Source organism: Balaenoptera borealis (assembly GCF_965194805.1).
Source record: "Balaenoptera borealis genome assembly, chromosome: 14".
NCBI lineage: Eukaryota > Metazoa > Chordata > Mammalia > Artiodactyla > Balaenopteridae > Balaenoptera > Balaenoptera borealis.
The window spans coordinates 68,529,351-68,534,594 of NC_138875.1; the positions used below are offsets into that span (position 1 = coordinate 68,529,351).

General features: G+C 52.1%; 1 long non-coding RNA gene across 1 annotated transcript; it reads left to right on the forward strand.

The window, feature by feature from the left end:
• The first annotated feature begins 1,303 nt into the window (after positions 1-1,303).
• On the forward strand, positions 1,304-3,170 carry LOC309610987. Its single transcript, XR_014234273.1, has 2 exons — positions 1,304-1,841; positions 2,134-3,170. It is a non-coding gene; the product is annotated as an uncharacterized lncRNA (long non-coding RNA).
• Positions 3,171-5,244: the final 2,074 nt, after the last annotated feature.

Here is a 5,244-nt window from a genome sequence, read left to right on the forward strand (position 1 = left end):
ACCAGGGAGGGGAGAGCTGCAGGCTCATAAATTGCCCGGAGCTGCTGCCCTAGAGGCTCAGCCCAGAGGAGGCTTCCTGAGCGGCTCCCACGGTGGCGGGGAGGTGGATCCTCCCCCAAGCAGCCTGGAACACTGTCCAGATCAGCCTGGAACATTCAGGGGGAGGAATTACTAACCCTTTTAAGCCTTCATCCCCCCTGAAGCACCTACTTGAATTAATCCCTACAACAGCCCCAGGAGGAAAGTGCGTTCAACATGCCCCTGTTTCCAGATGGGGAAACTGAGGCTCAGAGAGGTCCGATGACGTGCCCCGTGTCACACAGCTAATTGGTGCAGAAGAGGCAGACTGAGGCCAGGCCTGAGGATTTCAGTGGTATGGGGAGGGGATGTTTAAATAATAGCTTTTTCTTTTTCACCCTCTTTATATCCTTACAACTTCCTGTCTTTGGCAGCTCCAACACATGCCCACCCCCCTTCACAGCAAAGGGAGTGCAGACCTTGTGAGATCTCAAAGAGGCAGGGAACACCATCAAGGCAGGTTTCTCATAACAGCGTTTTCTTTCCATTGTGTTTATTTTTGAAGACACCTTCTGTTGACGGCCACTGATACTGATTTTCTATTATGTTCAGCAATATAAAGCTTCCTTTTAAAAATCTCTTTGTGTGCTTGAAGTGAGTGACTTAAAGAAAATATTAGGTAAATAATACAGGTGGTAATGAGTCATCCCCCAAATCCACAGACATTACCTCTTCTTCTGTCATAGGTCAGTGTGATGTCATTGCCTCTGCCCTGAGGCAGAAGGCAGGAATTTTTGCCTGCTTAGTTCATAGATTTATCCCAAGTGGCCTAGAACAGTGCTTGGCACATAGTAGGTGCTCAATAAATATATGTGAAATGAAGACGGTGGAGATACAGGAGTGGGATATTGAAAACTTGTGGAGCCAGCCCCTTTCTCTGCGATTCTAAAATCTTCCAATCCAGATATTCTATTGTTGTCCAAGATTCAACAGACCTTGATTCTGGAGTCCTAGGGTGCTGGGAACCCAGGATTTGACTCTGTGGTTCTCCAATGCCATCGTTCTCCATTCCTAAGGCCCTCTGCGGCTCAGATGTGTACATGGTTGCTCTAAGACCCTAAGAACGTGGCTATAATCGTGTGATGCTTGCTATGAGGCAGCCAGGACCAAGACTGCAGAAGCAGGTCCTCTGGCTGATGCTGAGAGAGCGAGGGGGAGGGAGGGGGGGGGAGTAGGAGAGAGGAGAAGGAGGAGGAGGGAGGGGGAGGGGGAGGGGAAGAGGAGGGGGGCAGACACGCAGAGAGAAAGAGGAAGAGGAAAAAGCAGAGAGACAGAAAGACAGAGGATAGGAGTTGGAAAGACAGAGCAGAGAACTGAGGGAAGAGAGAGAGAGCAGAGAGAAGGGAGTGAGGGGGAGACAGAAAGGAGAAAAAGAGAGGTGGGGAGATCCAGAGAAAGAGAGAGAGGCCCCCACCTCCACACACACCTGGCCCCTCATGAACCCGCCCTTCCTGCCCTTCCCCAGGGCGAGGGCACAGGCTGCGCTAGCCCACCCCTCCCTGCCAGCTGTGGGTCCTCCCTCTCCTCCCGCAGGCGTGGTGATGTGTGACCTTGCCCTCTAGGAACGAGCTTGCTGAAGAAAGCAGCGGCGGAACCCCAACAAGCACACGGACTGGGGAAGGGGGATATTCCTGTTTTCCAAATGCAGGTGCTGCTGCCAGCGCTTCTGAGAGGGATGCTGCCTGAGCCCTTCCTCTGAGCCAGGCACGCCGCGGGCACCACGCAGACATCAGCTCCTGTGACCCTCACAGCAGCCCCATAAGGTAGGTATGTCGGTTCCATTCTAAAGAAAAGAGAACTGAGGTGCAACAAGATTCTACATCTTGGTCAGGTCAGTAAACAGAGCTTACTAAGGATTGGATGAATGGATGAGTGGGTGGATGGTTGGATGGATGGATGGACAGGTAGATGGGTGGACGGATGGATAGAAGGATGGGTAGATGGATAAGTGAGTGGGTGGACGGAGGGGAGGGAAGGAGAGAGAGAGGGTCGTTTAATGGGTGACTACAGGACAAACAGCACATCCTCATGAAGGGTGCCTCTGCCCTTTTCCAGAATCTTCCAGTCATCTACCACCTTCTTCATCCCGATCCTGTCTAAGACACGTCCCTATAAAGTAATACCAAGATAATGACTGCAAGAAAGAACTGTAAGGAAATAAGAACAAAGCTTCAAATACTGGTGAGACCTGCCAGACAAGAGGAAACCAGCCCTGAGAACATAAAGAAGAATGAACAGCTTAAGCAAAGGCCTGAAGTGGGAGCCTAGTGGAACTGGGCGTATTTAAGGAGCAGAACTGAGACCCGTGAGGCTGAAGCCTTGCAAGTAAGGAGGAGAAGTCATCCCGGGTGGAGTTTGCACTGGGTTTGAAGCCACGGGTTTCGGACAGAGGAGTGACCTGACCACTGACACGGTGCCTGGCTCACCGTTGCTCCCAGGGGAGAAGGGGCAGGGATGGGAGTGAGAGACAGAGCAAGGCGAGAAAGGGCGGTGAGGCTGGGGGGGCGTGGGCAGAGGGTGGGCTTGGGCACATTTGGAGGTGGAATTGTCAGATCTTGGAGATGGGTGGCCTGTGGAGAGTGGGCCAGTGCAGGAAGCAAGGGTGACGCTCGGGCTTCTGGATTTCAGCTTTGAGATCACGGTGGGAACATAGATCGAGCTGGAGAAGCCTGTCTGAGATTTTAGGTGGGATGTCAAGTGCTCTCCTGTTTATCCATCCATAGAGACACGCTCATGGAGCACCTACTATGTGCCTGGCCATGCACTGGACTCACAAAGAATGTACCAACTTCCCCACCTCCCAGCCACCCAGCACAGCATGTACCCAACCGGGCTCCCACCAGCTCACCAAATCCCCTGGGAGTGACAGGGCCAAGTGTCCAGGGGTGTCAGATTCTCCCCCTCCTCCCCCCGAGACCAGCTGGCCCGATGTCCACGGCACTGGGCCTCCCAGGGAGCAGGCGGGCTCCTCGAGCGGCCAGTGCCTCTGGGTGCTAATCCCTCCCCCTCCTCCTCCTGGACAGGCACACAGGGCACTTACACAATGGTGGCCCAAGTCACCCCCAGGGTCCGTGCCCTCACAGTGGAGACAAGAGCTACCAGCTGGCCCTCACCAGCTATGTGACCTTGGGCGGGCCACATTCCAGAAATTATCACCCCTAGAAGGTGTCATCTGTTGACCCCCATTCACACGGCACCTTCTGTGTGCCAAGCTCTGTGGGAACAAAAAAGACCCCTTTTTTTGGTCCCCCACCAACACCCTACCCAGCAACAGATTAATCAATGGAGATTTCTAGAGCTAGGGCTTCTGGAGAAACTCAAGAGAAGCTGTAGTTCATCACAGATCACAGACACCCTCTCCTCCATCTCACTTTTCACACCATCCTCAGGACAACCAGGGAGACGTGGGGAAATGGAGGTCCATGGAGCTGAAATGTCCTTCCCAAGTTGCATAGGTATCATGCCAGCATCGTACAACTTCTAGCGAAGTGCCCATGTCTTGGCATCAGCTTTATCTGACCAAAAGAGAGGCAAGTGGCCACGTGGCCTGGAGGCTCTTGGACAGAGAGGAATGACTAAGAAATGGGATGTGTTCCAGGAGGTGTCCGACAGGCACTTGCGGGTCTCTTGCTCCTCTGACCCCCATCCTGACCATTCGAATCCTATCCCTTCCAAAAAGGTTCTGAGAGGTCCCCAGATCCCACACGGGAGCCAGGTTGGAAAGATGAATCTGTCAGAGTTACACAAGGCTTTGCCTGTTGCTAAATTTAAAACTGCAATGTGAACCTCAGGACAGAGTAAAAACACTTGGGGGAAAAACTGGGGCCTAATGGAGAGCTTCAGACACCTCCCCAGGCCCTCTGAGTACGGCAGAGGGAGGTAGTTCCCAGGTGGACCCAGAGAGAGGCTCCCAAAGCCAGCCTTGCAGATAGCAGGAGAGTTACCAGCCGGCTTTGCAAGCCTGCCCTGGTCGCGTGAGATGCTCTCTGTTCTCTGGTTCCTGCCTGGAGGGCATTGTTCCTGATTCCAATATGGAAGGAGAGAGAGAGAAAGACCCTCCATACTGGCCCTTGAGGCAAATACTAATACTTTTTGCAGAAGGAGCAAGTTATTTTTCCCTACAAACACCTCCACACAAATTAAGGTATTAAGTTCATGAATACTGATACGAAACGTTCGGAGCAAGCACACATCCATACCTTACAAATGTCTCTTGTCTACTGGGTTTGAACTACTCATCGTGGGTGCACACAAGTACATAAAATATGAGCGTGTGTGTCTGCACATGTGTGTATAACACATGGCACGCCCACATGGCACGTGTGAACATGCAAGTGAGATGAGCACAACACATGTACTCGCATAAAATTCTGGACCCAATTTGCTGCACACGTGCACACAGACACACACACTCCATCATCACCATAAGTAACTCATGTAGAGAGCTATGAGCCAAATACCATTCTCCATAGTTGTATATATGTTACTCATTCTATTCTCACAAGGTTAAGTACTATTATCATCCCCATTTTACAGAGGACACAACTGAGGCTCAGAGAAGGTAAGTGGCTTGCTAGAACTCACACATCTGGCGACTAGCGGAGTTGAGATTTGAACCCAGGCAAGCTGGCAGCAGAATCCATGTTTGTAACCACCATGGAGATACAAGGGCCCTTGCACATACATCAACACACACAGACATACACTGAGCATGTTTCTTCAGCTCGTGGGATAGACACACATACACACACACACACACACACACAAACACGCACACACACACACACGCACACACACACACACACTGAAATCAAATGTGTGAGAACAGGAGGGAGAAAGGCCCTAAGGTGTGCAGACCACAGGGCCTTTGCACCACATTCACTCATCCAGGAACCTGAAGGAGGAAGGAAATTTAGGGGTGTAGTGAGAAATGAGGGGCAGACAGTTTTAGAGGCAGGGTCAGGATCAGGGCTTGGGGGAATCACAAGGTCAGGGACAAACATTTGTGACCTTCCCCCACCCACAAGGCACTCAAACTTCTTGCCCACCGAGCCCCAGGCCTTCCCTGCCTAAACAAAGGCTCCTCTGGGCAAGGCCCCCCTTGCTGAGAGAGGGAAACCCCAGGCCCCTGTCCCTTGGCACTGCCAGGGTACAACCCACTCCCAG